This window comes from Myotis lucifugus, unplaced genomic scaffold (assembly GCF_000147115.1).
Source record: "Myotis lucifugus unplaced genomic scaffold, Myoluc2.0 scaffold_113, whole genome shotgun sequence".
In the NCBI taxonomy this organism is placed as follows: Eukaryota; Metazoa; Chordata; class Mammalia; order Chiroptera; family Vespertilionidae; genus Myotis; species Myotis lucifugus.
This window is the reverse complement of record NW_005871161.1, coordinates 2,469,946-2,485,279: the sequence shown is the minus strand read 5'-3', so window position 1 is coordinate 2,485,279 and position 15,334 is coordinate 2,469,946. Positions and strand designations below refer to the sequence as shown.

At 45.2% G+C, this 15,334-nt stretch overlaps 1 long non-coding RNA gene across 2 annotated transcripts in view; it reads left to right on the top strand.

Moving 5' to 3' along the window:
• The window catches only part of LOC106697901, a 265,045-nt gene extending 255,352 nt beyond the window's left edge, over nucleotides 1-9,693 (top strand). For both annotated transcript variants that reach the window (XR_002830399.1, XR_002830400.1), the window contains exon 5: nucleotides 9,626-9,693. This is a non-coding gene — a long non-coding RNA (uncharacterized LOC106697901). The remainder of the gene's footprint in view (nucleotides 1-9,625) is intronic.
• Nucleotides 9,694-15,334: the final 5,641 nt, after the last annotated feature.

Here is a 15,334-nt window from a genome sequence, read left to right as displayed (position 1 = left end):
GAGCAAGGAGAAGGTGGATAAGAAGTTAAGGAAACTTAACTTGGAAAGTAAGGATGTTTATAGGGGCACAAGCTCTACCTTCTGAGATTTGACAATAGTGGGAGAAGTGGGATGAATTCTTTGTAACTTCTATGGTGAATTAAATGATGGGCTGCAATTTGCATATCATTGTCTCTATTCCTGCCATGGTGGGCAGAGTGTACTCTCCTCTTGAATACTTTTTTTTTTTTACATTGGACTTGGATCTGTGACTTGGTTTGACCAATGAAATGTAGGCAGAAGTTACAGAGTGCCTATAGTGGACTTACTCTCCTGTATTTCTGCCATCACCATAATAACATCACCATAATAAGCATGTCCCAGTTGGCCTGGTCCCAAAGGAGGATGAGAGAAAAGCAGAGGACAGCCATGCCCACCACCCTGCAGCAGGCAACAGAGTCTTTTCAGCAGCCCATAGGGTCATGAGTGAGAAATCAATGCTTATTGTTATATGCTCTGAGGGTTTTGGTATTGATTCAGACCCAATCCTATTTGACCAAAATACTTTAGAGATTAAAATTAGGATTAATGAACAGCTGTATCAAGGAAGCAAACTTCCATTGCATTTAAGGATGGATCTTTTTGCCGAGGAAAAGAACTGTCCCAAGATGAAACATACGGTATAATTAGGAATCCCTTCATGGGATATTGAACCATCAGGAAGCTATACATGGTCTTCTTACTTAGAAGGGGCGGGCCACACTTTCATTTCGGAGTGAGTAGGATGCTAAGCAATGTGGGGAATGGTTAGGAGGTAATTTCAGTTGTGTTTTAGCCCAAAGGGGGGATGAGCATGGAGGGGTAGGTATGTGTGCAGAGAAGGTGCTGGTTGGGAAGAGTAGAGGCTGTCAGGAGATTTGAATGCCCCACTTGGATTTTGACCTTTGATTTAAACCTGTGCGAGTTTGTTATTTAGCGAGGAACCCCTCCCTCTTATCTCCAAGTTCCATTCATTCCTGAAGATCCTGCTCAAATCCAATATTCTCTGTGCAAATTTTCCCTGACCTTTTCCAGCCTGCAGGGTCCAACCGATCTCTGAACTCTTTCATCTTGGCTGTCTCAGCTTTTTCCTTGACTTTTTGTTTTAATTTGCATGCTGTCTTAACTTTTTCCTTGACTTTTTTCAGAATGAGACAGATGTTTTCCAATTGCTCACATAGTATTTCCTCACTGCTCTGTACTGTGCTCGTCTCTCCTTAAAATTGTGAGCTGGTTGAAGGCACGGAGTGTGGCTTACTCACCCTGGTGTCCCTCTTATCTACCGCAGTGCCTGGTACACACTGGGGCTTCAGTAAACATTTCTTGAGTGAGTAGATGTAGATTTCTTTCATCTTTCTGACGCAACTGTCAACTCCTGAATGGCAATTGGTACTTACATCCTCACAGTGTTTCAAGGCCTGTGCATTTATTCAATCAACAAATATTTGATGAATGAGCCTAACCCTGGCTTACAAAACCCTGTGTCACCTGGCTCCTACCTACTCCAATGACATCATCTTGTGTAATTCCCCCTCACTCACTGTCCTGCTTAAGCCACACTGGCCTTTTCTCAGCTCTTTGAACCCTTAAAGCTCATGCTCACGGCAGGGCTTGCCTAGTCTCCTTGCCTGCAATCTCTTCCCTTTGATCTTCTCTGGAGTCCTCCTTGTCATTCAGATCTCAGTGTAAAGGTCACCTCCTTCAAGAATCCTGTCCTGAATGCTGAATCCATGGTGCCACCCTGCCTCTCTTCATTACATCTTCAATCCCAGTTCTCTGCGGGACATTCATGAGGTTTTGATATTTTACTTATTTCCTCCCTCTCCTCTTCCTTCCTTCCTTCTTTCCTCCCTTTCTTACTTCCTTCATTAGTATGCTTCTTTATTGATTGATTGTCTCTCTCAGCTAAAATGTAAACTTCATGGTAACAGGTAACTTTTTGGTCTTATTCATTGTTGTATCCCTAATGTATGATAAATATATTTTGAGTGAATGGATGAATGAACGAACGAATGAGTGAATATGGATCCAGTTCTCAGCTGTGCATTGTGAATACAGTAGAAAGAAGACAGACAAGATTATTGCCTTCAAGTATTTTACAGTTTTTGCTGAGTGAATAATCATATACATGGTACAGCAGAAAAACCAAAACCAAATCAGTAAACAACAAACACAAAACAAAGCAGACTGGAGTATATGTGGCCCATCTGATGTACTTAGATCTCAGCTTCCTCTGTGAAATGAGAAAAGTAATATTTAGACATATTCATCCCTGGGACATGTGCAGTCAAATGTATTAAAGAAGCTTATATCGGTCTACTCATCTGGTCTACTCCAGAGAACTGAACTTCAACTCCAAGTATGGCTTTGGTGGTTTCAATCCAGTGACGACAATGCTTCTGTCATAGGTCCTCCTGGAGTGTTAACTGTGGAGTTGGAACTGATATAGTTCATCGGCACTGCATTGCACCATGGACTTGGATTCCTCTTAAGCCTTAGTGTGACCGGGAGGTCTCATTAGTTGCTGTGCCAGCCACTGAAAAAGCATGAAGAGTCAGGGCACGCTGTAGAAGGGCTGGTCTCTGCAGAGGTGCAGTGGAGAACTGCTGGTCATGCCTGAAGTGCCAGCATTGGATGGATTAAAACAGCAACACCATTAGCAGCCACCTGCATGGACACTCGATGGCACTGTTCTGCTCCATTAGCTAGATCTCGTTCACTTCTAACATCCAAAACCAGCATGGCAACCAGTGACCAGGGCTCTGGTCAGGGTGAGTCCAGGTCTTGGGTAGTTCTTTCTGGAGACTGGCTGGTTGGGTGTCTAGGGGGCCAGGTCCCCAGAAGCCCTGGAGAAGGGGTGAGGGGCAAGGGCAAGGACAGTTGCACAACAGAACTCCCAACATTAACTCCTCTCTGATTCTAATCTGTTTTCCCCTCCCCGCTCCACCTACACAGATGTGCCCTTTCAATATTTATTTGCTCGCCTCTGCTGCGTGTGGCAGACTTTGTCTCAAAAGTCAGCCTGATCCCTTTGAAGGTGTTTACTAATTAGATCAGGCGGGGAAGTTAGGCAACTTCAGACATATTTATCCTGGGGAAGGTAGTTCCTGGGCCTGCGACCCCTCACAGCCCCAGGGAGGTCAGCTGCGGGTTCCCTGCTTCCCTTCTTTATCGGAGGAAGTCCCAATGATTGCCCACTGAAGCTGAATGACAGGACATTAGTTCCTGACACGATTCTAAGAGGGATATAAGAGTGACAGGAGCCTGATTGTGGATTAGTCGCGTGCTGGGCTCAATTTGACGCAGGCCACATGAAATCCTTACTCAGCGTGACACAGCATCTGGGCCATCAGTATCGGATCTAATGTTGGCTTGAAAGGAAAATTGCTGCTGCGGTAGTTCAAGTTCAATAGACCTTCAGGTCACTGCCCTCAAGCATTTTAAAATAATATTTGCTTTGGGAGAGTCTGTGCACGTGTGTGAGGGTATGTGCTTGAGTGTGCGTGAGTGGGGCATGTGGGTGTATGTTTGATATCTGGCTGGAGGAGCTTTCGGAAGAGGCGAAGTATAAAGCGAGAGGTAGAACTCTTATATTGTGCTGGGTCTCAAGGCAGCCTCAGCCCATGGTCCAGGCTCATTTGATTCCCGACAGCCACTTCGGCTGTTGTCACTGCTCTGATGGACAGGGAGACGGGCTGAGGATGGCTGCAGGGAATGTCTGTCTGTGGTCGTAGAGATCCCTGGCTCAGATGTCTTAGCTTGTCTACCGGCAAGGCGACGCACTCCTTCTCGTAGATCAGTGGCATGAAGTCCCCTGGAGGGCACCGAAAACCATGTTGGGAATGAGGCCTGCCAGCCGGTGACAGAAATGCAGGTGTCCACAGGCTGTGCTTGGCATGGCCTTCCTCTCCCCCACAGAGCCGAGAGCACCCTCCTCCCTGATCACGTGTTTGCCATGGTCCATAATTTACAGTTTCTTTTAAAATACATATATAGTTTCAAATTGATTTCAGAAGGGAAGGGAGAGGGAGAGACAGAGAGAGAGAAACATCAGTGATGAAAGAGAATCATTGATCGGCTGCCTCCTGCAGGCCCCACACTGGGAATGGAGCCCTCAGCCCGGGCATGTGCCTGACCGGGAATCTAGCCATGACCTCCTGGTTCATAGGTAGATGGTCAACCACTGAGCACCACCAGCCAGGCAATTTACAGTTTCTTGGTAAGTTTACCATTAGGCTGGAAGCACCTTAGCCTTGTAACCTCAGCGCCTCACTGTTCCTGGATTAGCAAGGGGTATCAGATGGACCAAATGGACACATCTCACAGGCAGATCCAGGCTTATTAAAGAATGCGGCCTCTGTTAATAAAATGGAAAGCAGGTTGTCCAAGTTCGAGTTGGATGGAGAGTCATGGGGGCAGCAGGGTGGTGGGGGCTGAGCCAGCAGTACCGGCGCCCATCTTCCCATTCGGGGAGGCTGGCTTCCCCTTCCCTCTCTCTGCCACCTTCATGCTGGTGTTATTCTGCTCCCTGATTTTGCATAAATCTGAATGTGGATTAACCACCTTCTCATGTTTCTGGGGTTTGGCAGTAGAGCTTAGTAGTCAGAGCTTCTAGAACTAAACAACCTGAAACTGAATTCTGTGTCCACCACGAACAAGCTGTGTGGCCTTGGGGAAGTCACTGGTCTCTCTGTTGCCCCTCGTCAGTGTCTTCAGTGGTGCAATGGAGGTGATGTCATTATTTCTAAAGGTTGTGATGAGGATCTGTGCAGAGGCCTGAGGAGAGGGTCCGGCTCAGTGTCATGCTCAGAAATGTGAGCTATTCCTTCCTGCAACACAGGGCCGTGCCCTTCCATTTCACACGCAGCTGGGGGAGGCCTGGAGAAAATGGATACGCAGAGCCCGACCCCATAGACGGCAGTTATTACTATCGTTATTATTGGCTCCCCAGAACAGATCAAAAGGACAAAAGATTTTGCAACTTCCTAAGGGATTGCACAAACAAAATGACTCAGAATTAAGCTTTGAGAATACCTTGATATTTCACTCTCAAGGGTTATGAGTCTCATATACTTTTGAGGACAAAAGACCCAGCAAGGGAATCTCTCTTTTTAATGCTTAATTTCTGAGACACACCTTTTTCCTGGGGACTGACAGCAGGAAGGATCTCCCACTTCAGAAAAGACCTTCTTTCTATGCTCAGGGCCTTAGAATTACCTCATGTCAAAAATGCCAAAACTTCGGGCAGTAACATCACCACCGCAGGAATTTTACACCAAGCTCTTCCAATTCCATCACTCCACAAATTTTTATCATATTCGTAATGGGTAAATTTATGAGTATATAACTGTTATAATTTGTTATATATTTAAACAAAAAGTGCAATTCTATCCCAACTATTATTTTGAAATCTTTTTTCCCACTTAATAATATATCATAAACTTCCTGTCAGATCAATGAAATATTTTTAAACCATTTTGAATGACTGCTAAGTATGACATAATGTGAATATATCAGAATGTCCTTGACCAAATCCCCATTTGTAGACCTATAGGCTGTTTCTAATGTTTCCTCATTAAAAACAACTCTGTGATGAACATACATACACCAAATTGTGAGCATGAAATAAGTCACTAGTACTGGTCTTTCTAATTTAAAGGACATGCCTTTTTAAGGCTTTTGATAAGTGCTGCCTAATTGTCCTTCCAAAAGGCTTTACCAAGTCTCTCCAAAAATCTACGACCATACTTCCCATTTTTTAAACTTCTTGACACACATAAGAAAGGATGCAGGGCAGAGAGAAGAATCTGCTCAAAGGGACCAACTTCCCTGGGGCTTCAGGGTTAAGGGGAGCAGTGTCCCGCATGCCCTTGACTTGTTCCATGTGTCCCTCTGTTCTGCTCCATACTGTTGGGCTGTCCTATCTATCAGTCTTCATACCTCCCAATGACACTGGATTCTGGTTTCAGAAAGAAGCCATTTTTTTCTTAGGGAACGAGGCTAAATGGTGGTGTTGGCAGGGGAGTGGAGAAAAGACAGATGGGGCCAGGATGGGGGGGGGGGCGGGCAACAGGTGAAGAGGTGTCGACCTATGAGCTTTTCATGGGGCATAACCAGCTATTGTGGCTTAAAACCCCAGCACAATTTTCAGGCAATACTTTCTAAGAAGTCCCTAGTTTTGTTGGAGGCTCACTACGGATCATTCTCTGCATGTTCGTGGAACTCTATGGATCTGAGTAAAGAGTAATGAGGAAGGATAACTTATTAGGGATTTCTAAGACCTGGGAAACACAGAAAGGAATCCGGCCCAACCTTTCTGTTGAGCCTTTATTACAGAGCTGATGGCAACAGCTGGTCTTTATGAAGGCGACTGTGGCTTATAAAGCTTTTATGAAATCTCTGTCACCCCTTTGGTAAGTCCTGTGTCATGCAGAAGAGTGCTGAGCATATGGCCCTCCCCGCCTATGACTTCTCCCAGGTTTCTGCCATTTCCAGGGAGGGGAACTCAGCATTTTTTGGCTCTTGCCAAGAAACCAAATCGTTGAAGCTATGAGACTTGTTCCCAATGGTAAGATCTTGTTTGATGAGAATGTAGCTTTCTGTCATTCTGGTGCGTACTGGCTTGGGTGTGGTCTCCCTAGCATCTGCTGGAATTTGATGAGTGAAGGGTAATTCTCAGATGTAAGGTCTTGGTTATATGACTTTTGTTTCTGGGATTTTGAAGCCCGAGTGTATGTTCCAAGGCTAAGTGGTCACTTGCAATTCATTCACAACTAAGGCAGCTTTGATAGTGGTATTCAACTCCATTCTCCCTTTTTCTCCAAGATCATTGTTGAACTTCTCCCTCTTTAACCACCTAGACTGTAATGGTTCTGGTTTTCTAAACCTCTGGTTGCTGTGAGCCTCTGTTAATCACTTACCTGCCCTCTTTCCTCCCATTCTTTTTCTCCACATGTTACTTGAAAGCAAAAACTCAGAATGACATATTAAGTACCTCAGGCACTTCATTCAATGACAAAGAATCAACGGTGCATGGCCTGATCTTTGATTCCATCCCATGATGATTAGGTAGGCTTTTCTGCTGCCATTGTCTTTGTAGCTTGGTTGCCATTGTTTACTTTCTGGGAATCTTGGAGATGAAAAGAATGTTAAGCTACCCGCTAGCCCAGCCACTGGCTTTCAAATCACCTCCCTGATTATCTGTCCGTCTTTATAGGATGGTGCTTCTCACCTTGAATGACTACTATGTTCCAGCCTTTCACTCCTGCCTTAGAAAGGTGGCCAGCCCATTAAACCCTGATTGATGCCTTTTCTTTCAATACTTGTGATCAGGAATAGGCCTCAACACCAAAGGTTTCTGCTAACCTTTGCTGTCGATAGTTTTTTTTTTTTTTTTAAATATGTTTAATTGGTTTCAGAGAGGAGGGGAGAGGGAGAGAGGGATAGAAACATCAATGATGAGAGAGAAGCATCAGTTGGCTACCTCCTGCACACCCCCTACTGGGGATTAAGCCCACAACCTGGGCATGTGCCATGACTTGGAATTGAACCTTGACCTCCTGGTTCTTAGGTAGACACTCAACCACTGAGCTACACCAGCCAGGCATGCAGTTGATAATCTTGATGTAAGCTAGTTCATGTCTTTGTCCTTCAGTAGTAGCAAGAGTGTCAGTTTGAGGAGGAAATAAAATGATTGTCATGCTGAGATCTCTGCAAAGACTGATGTGATAATCACCACACAGGGCAATGAGTATTTTTTCAGAATAACAATGATGATAAAATCAATGGTGAAAACATTAGTAAAGATTAAATGGCCATGTGGGCTTTGGTTATTCGCTAGGAGAAGACATTTTTATTGAATGGCAGCGGGGGGCCGGAGGTTGGGGTAAAACTACTAGTTTTCTTAATCAAGGAGTGACCTCTTCTGGGGAAAGGAAGCACTGGGGGCTGAGAACATCTGCACCCAGACAAGCAAGCTGTGCTGGCGTGGATGGTCCCGGGGGAGAAACTTTCAGGGTAGATGTCACCCTGGGCGACCAAGTGGAAAAGAAAAAGGGACGAACTGAAACCAAAAATGACTTGCCCAGTAGCTTTCTCAGGGAGAGCCCTCATAGCGAGAGCCAGGGAAGTCATGTGGGCCTGTTCCATGCACCGTGGCGGGGCCTCTGGCCAAGCATGCTGCCCAGATCCTGGAACCTGAGACCAGCCTTTTGGGTGAATGGTTTAAGAAAGGTCCAGATGGGAAGTGTATCTTTGTCTATTCCTAACTAGACGAGAAAAGGAAGGCAAGGCTCAGAGAGCAGTGAAGTCTAGAAGAGCCAGGGGCTTTGGCTCAGTGGTCCTTTGGGAGCAGGTAAGGGGCAAGCCTGTAGTCCTGCCAATCAGACTGGGAGTGATGAAAACTAAAAAGGATGCTTTTCCTCCCCACTGAATATCACCAACTTCTGAAATTCAAGGTCTCGGAAGGAGGAAGGAAATCTTTTAGGAAGCCTTCCTGGTGACTCCAGCCCCAATGCATCCCTCTCTTCTGGTGCCTGGAGGACTTAAGCTGCGCTAGCTGGTAGAGCATTTAGTCAGACGTGGTCTGTGGGGCAGTGTCGCACATCACGTTTCCAAGGCCACAGGCCACGGCTTCCACATAGACCCCTGGGCGGCAAGGATGCAGGGTTAATGGAAATCATATTATCCTCCCCCTTGTGAAGTGGGATTTGGAAGAGCTGGAATCAGAGAAGGGAAAGGACTTGCCCAAGGGCTCCCGTTCAGACTAGATTTTTCTGACCATCCTCTCCTAACCGTCAGTAGTGACTCCTCCACTATCCTCCAACTCCCCACCATCTGCTAAATTGATTGGTAATATTAATCATACCTGCATGCTAGATTGATTAGTAACAGGAGATCGACAGTTTGTTAAGCATTTACTGCTTTCAAGTCTCTGTTCATTCATTTATTCAGCAAATATTGATTGAGTGCCTACAATGTGCTAGAAGCTGGGGACATGGTACAGTCGTCTCTTGGTATCCACAGGGGATCAGTTTCAGCATCTTCCAGAGATTCCCACATCTATAGATACTCAAGCCCCTTATAAAAAATGGAATAATAGCCCAACAAGCGTGCTCAATGGTAGAGCATCAAACTATGAACCAGAAGGTCACAGTTCGATTCCGGTCAGGGCACATGCTCAGGTTGCGGGCTCAATCTCCAGTGTATAGGAGGCAGCCGATCAATGATTCTTTCTCATCATTGATGTTTCAATCTCTCTCTCCCTCTCCCTCTCTGAAATCGATAAAAATTAATATATATATATATTTTTAAATGGCACAACATTTGCATATAGCCCATGCACATCCTCCTGTATTCTTTAAATCATCTCTAGATTACTTACAATACCTAAAACAATGTGAGAGCTGTGCAGAAATTATCTATGAAAACATACTATATAAATTATTACTATCCCACATGATGACATATGGGAAATGGTTCCACTGTTTTGTTTAGGGAATAATGACAATAAAAAGTCTGTACATGTTCATTACAGATGCAACCATTGTGAGCCTTCATAGTCCACATATAGTTAAGCCTAACAACAATGTAACCTTTTATTTTTTAGACCATTTTTGATCTGCAGCTGATTGAATCAATGGATGTGGCACCTGAAAATGTAGAGGGCGGACTTCAGTAAGTAAAACATTATAAGCTCAGTTATTTTCAAAATTTTTATCAACAGTGATCAAACTAAAACTGTGCAGCCTCTGAAGACAAGGGTTCTGGTGCAGTGAGACACTACAATGGAAGGGTGGGGTTGTTAGTCCAGGAGAGCTTCCCGCAGGAAGTGGCCATTCTCTTCATATCGTTGCTCAGACCTAACGTCTCCGACTCCTCCTTGCCTCCTCTTTTTGATAGTTTCCCTGATTGCATCCTGTCCACCAGCAATGTGGTGGGCTCTGCCCCTGAAATATGTCCAGATCCACTTTCTTCTCACTCTTGCAGTTTTCCTTTGCACCCAAGCACCCCTGCTGTTGGCACATGGTCTCTGCTTTTGCCCTTGCCTCCTCATGGTCGAATGTGTTCGGACAATTCTGGATCAAAAATGTGTACATCTAGCCCAGCCAGTTTGGCACAGTGGATAGAGCATCAGCCTGTGGACCAAAGGGTCCCGGGTTTGATTCTAGTCAAGGGCACGTACTTTGGTTGCAGGCTCCTCCCTAGTGGGGTCTTGTGTGGGAGGCAACCAATTGATGTGTTTCTTTCACACCGATGTTTCTCTCTGTCTTTCTCTCTCTCTTCTACTCTCCCTAAAAATCAATGGAAAAATATCCTCGGGTGAAGATTAACAAACAAACAAGCAACAACAACAAAAATGTGTACATCTCGTACAGCAGGACTTCTCAGAGGCTTTCATCGGCTCATTAGCACAGTGAACCTCCAACAGAGTGATACAGTATATAGCATGTTACTGACATATTTGATCACATGGAAAGCCTTCTGGATAACCCAGAAATTGTCTATGAAAACATATTATATAAATTATTACTATCCCACATGATGACATATGGGAAATGGAGCCACTCCCAAGTTCGCTGAACCGGGGGTCAGGTTGCCCGAGTTCTAGCTGCGTTAGCTTTTTCTGAGCCGAGTGGCCATGGGCAAGCGACCTAACTTTTCTGTGCTCCGTTTCCTCCACCCCATGACATACAGATCATAATTCCTGTTCTTTCTACTTTGCCAAGCTCTTCAGAGAATCAAATGAGATAATGGACATTGAAAAAGGGGCATCCCCCACCCCATCCCCCCCAGTAAACCAAAGCAAAACAAAACCCAATACCACTATGGTGCCACCGCGGGCTCCTAAAAAAACATTAATATTTCCGGTGACAACATCTCTGCACTTAACCGTAATCAATGAGCAACAAATTAACATTTGGCTTATTTATTTGAGCAACTGGGAGTAAAACCCAGGGAGTTGCTGGCTTTTGGCTAGAAATCAAACAAAACAGAGAGTTAATTGGAGCTAAGGCTGCAGAGCATGCCAGCCCGTGTCGTGCATGGACATAGGCAAGAAAAGCCCGTTGCTGGACAGCATAGCCTGAAGAATGAAAAGAGCCCAGATTATGTGACTTGGGCTGGGAGATAAGAAGACCTGAAAATACCACACTGTTGGGAAAAGGCTATAAAACTGCAATGATACTGATAAAGAATTTATTACCACCTTAGCTAATGGTGGTGACACGTGCTCCACGCAGAATCATTGAATGGCATTGTGTGTGGTGATTCAGGGATGGTCAGTGGGGCAGCTTGGGCACTCTAAGCTGGCAGAGTTCTGTGGGTCTTTGTAAAGTGCCCATTCAGAGTATCTAGGTCATACTACGTCAGCAAGCTCTGCCGATGTCCTCTTCCGGACCCAAACCCTGCCAGGATCTCTTTCTCTCTAGGGTTTTCGGTTGGGACTGAATAGATGACCTTGAGCTTAGGACTCTGACCTCTAAGACTAATTCACACTCAACAAATACATCTTGATATATTTGTGGGCCAAGCCTTTGATGACAACAATGATGATGACAACAACTGATGACGACAGAACAAATAATGATAATAAAAAACATAGCATCCGGCCAGGTCAGTGTGGCTCAATAGTTAAGTGTCGACCCATGACATGAACCAGGAGGTCACGGTTCGATTCCCAGTCAGGGCGCGTGCCCAGGTTGTGAGCTCCATCCCTAGTAGTAGGGGGCATGCAGGAGGCAATTGATGAGTGATTATCTCTCATTGATGTTTCTGTCTCTCTCTCCCTCTCCTTTACTCTCTCTAAAATAAATAAAAACATATAAAAATATATATAGCATCCATATGGCAGCTTAAAATCCACTCATATCCAAGCCCTTCAAACTATGACCTGAGGTTGGTATTGATATCCCCACTGAACTGAAAGGAGAACCTGCAATCCAACAAATTACCAGAGGTCACATGGCCAGAGGGAGCCAGGCTGGGGCAGGAACCTGATATTTTGTCCCTCCATCTTACTATCTTTGTTTTACATGATGATGCTTCTCTGACCACCACTCAAGGAAGTCAGTAACCCTTCTTGGCACTCAGTCTTGGAAACACTCTTACTGGAGTCTCTCCCACCTGGAATAAGTCCCATTACATAAGAGGTTTTGTCTTGGGGTGCTTTTGTAGGGCAAGATGATCTAGCTGATAGCAGAGTTGAGCTGTCACCAAATCTCTTACTGCTCATCAGAGAGTTTAGTTGGAGAGGCAACATACATTACAAATCACCTGGGCTCCCAAATCTGGCACTTACTAACTGTGTAACTGAATATGTTTGTGGCTCAGTTTTTCCACCTGTACGATGGAGCTTAGAATATTAGCCTGGCGGGGTTGTTGTGAAGCTTACGTGAATATATGTAAAGCACTTGCAACGGCCCCAGTAGGCATTAGCCACATTGTCCGACACACATAACACGGGCTGTATACTCTTCGTTTCCCTTGTATCGTGTTATTCTTGCTTTCCCCTAACTCATCATCCAACAGTAATTATGTGTCTCCACTAGACTGAGAAGTCTTGAAGAGAGAGCGCTAGTCAGATTCATGTCTGTATCTCTAGTGTCTGGTACATAGAAAGTCCCAAAGAATATTGTTAACTAAATGTGCGGATGAATAAATACACAAATAGCTGTTCAGTGTAGCCAATTTAGAAGAATTAGATGAACTATTTCCATTACTTGTTTCTGGAAATGATTTACAGTTATAATTTCTTCTGACACAATAAAAAAAAACCCCGATCACACAAGTAGGTGGATATCTTCATAAAGACTTGTCCTTCCTGTACTCACACTTTGACCAATATGTCTTAAAAAGGAGCCAGTGCTCATTGGCCAAATTCTCTGCAGTTAATTCTGTGTGTTATCTAGAATGTTCCCTGATTAGGTATTGATCCATGGGGACAGAGGCTATGCTTTGTGTTCTCTTATATCCCCAACACCCAGGAACCGCTACTGTCAGCGTCAGTTGTAAATAAATGACCAGTGGCTGTTCTTTCATTTTTGCTACATGTCCATTGATCAGGAAGTTTCATGCCAAAGTGCTTTCTCCACCCACACACAAACCTGAAGATTGAGGTGTCAGTGTCCTGGGAGAGAACTCAATAGACTTCAAAAGGTTTCTGTTTGCACAAAGCTATTTACCAGGATTACTGAGCAAACAGGAGAAATGGAACAAAACGATAAACACAATCTGTGCTGCTTTCCTGTGGGATTTTCTTTCAGGGTATGTCCAGTAACTGGCGAAATTGACTTCTTGGAGGAAAGAGGAGAGGAAGGGAAATAGACACGTTATCATGCACCTCTGTCTCCTGTGGGTTTTGTGGCTCTAGCTGACCATGACTCTGCCCAGCCTTTGCTAATCACTTCTTTTTTGGACTGACCTACAGTTGGGTACATAGACCCATGGCATTCCCTGGAAACACGGTGAGGTTGAGGCCGGGGAGTATGGTTTCGAGTGGAGTGACCTGGCCTTTCTCAGAAATGAAGGTTTGTTAAGTAACCAAATCCAGATGGCAGCACAGCCAGGGGGCAGGGAGCACTGGTTGGGCTCAGCTTATCAGCGTTGGCACCTTAATTGACGGGAACAGAAAGGGACACAAATATTTGGGTAGCTGCTGGGTTTCTCACAGCTAGGAGGACCACAGCTTACCAAACAATCTGGCAGCTCCTTTAGTTTGAGGTGAACATTATTATCCCCATGAACAGATGAGGAAACTGAGTCTCAGGTTCCCTGGCCAAACACTGGCAGAGCCTGGATCCAAATTCTGAGCTTGTGATGCCACATCCTGAGCTCTTTCCCTACAGGGAGATTCTAGGGGGCCTCCACTTCTCCCAGCCCCCACCTCAGGGATTGGGTATATTTGGCTCATTGTCATTATCTAATTACTCGTGTGCTCTGAAGCTTGCCTTCATCTCTGGGATACTCATTCAATAGTGACAATAGATGTTGTTGTTGTTTTTTTCTGGGGTTTGAGAAGCACAGCTTAGTGAGAAGATGACCCGGGGGCTTTAGAACTCCCTGAATCATAACAACTCATGAACATTGAGCACTTCCTGAAGTCTCTACACGCAGGAGCTCACTCTTCCTTGCAATAACCTTGTGAAGGACGCATCATTGTTATATCCATTTTACAGATGGAGAGACTGAGGCTTGGAGAGATTGACGTGTTCCGGATTGCACAGCTGGAAAGAATTAGAGCTGGGAATTGACTTGAGGCAGCTAGCGTGATTAATCCTGACTCTGCAAATACTTGTCAGACTAGGACAATGCCCGTGGTTCTCAAAGTGGTCCTCTGACCGGCCACATTGGCATCAACCAGCTGCTAGTCACCCCAGACCTACTGAGGCGGAAACTCTGGAGGTAGGCATAGCTATCTGGGTTGTAGCAGCCTTCCTGTGTAACCTGTACTGATATATTTGAGTCTGCTCTACTGCTGTGCTCCGAGGGAAGAAGGGACTTACACAGAACACTGTGGGCACCAGTTGAGCTTCGTCTTGGGAAGATGTTTTTCCGAGAGGTACTGTTGTTTTAGGTTGTGGACCACACCCGAGGGAGTAGAGCAGAAGCAGAACCTCTCCAGAGAGAGGATTTGATAGGAGAAGGTGGGAAGAGGTGACATGCCAGCGCCCTTCCAAGAATATGCTGTGTTTGTAAAACAGGTATTGTTTATCCACTAAAGCTCACTGAGGTCAGGTGACATGGCCGAGGTTATGCAAATAGCAACAAACAATGAACTCAAACCCAGGCCTCTTTCTACAGAATGTCACCCCGCATTGCCTCCTAGGTGAGTCCTAAACATTTCAGAGACTCCCTCTGACTCATGAGAAATTCTCCCCAGTCACAATCTTTCCCTGAAAAGATAACCTGGAATGAGGGGAAGAATTAAAACAATAGTAGGATGATGGTCCCAGGAGTGGGTAAAGGTTAGGGGAGGGGTGCAGAGAAGGGCAGAAAGGAGACTGGGATGACTTCATGGTACCATTCCACAGATGACTGTCTCCTCATGTTAACCACCATGGGCCGATGCCTCTCCAAAGAGGACAAAAGGCATGGTGAGGGTAGAAAGAGGCCTGTCTCTGACATCTTTTTTGGAAGTTGAAATTCTAGGAGTGTGTTAATGTTAACATGGTTCTTAGGAAAGAGTGTGGGGCAAAGGCTGTCAACAAGGACTTTCAAGGGGGTTGGAGCTGTTTTAGAATCAACTGTGGAGTAAGGGCCATGGTGAGGTCTGGAGAAAAACACCCTGAGGGTTGATCTTATCAACACTCCCCCATGT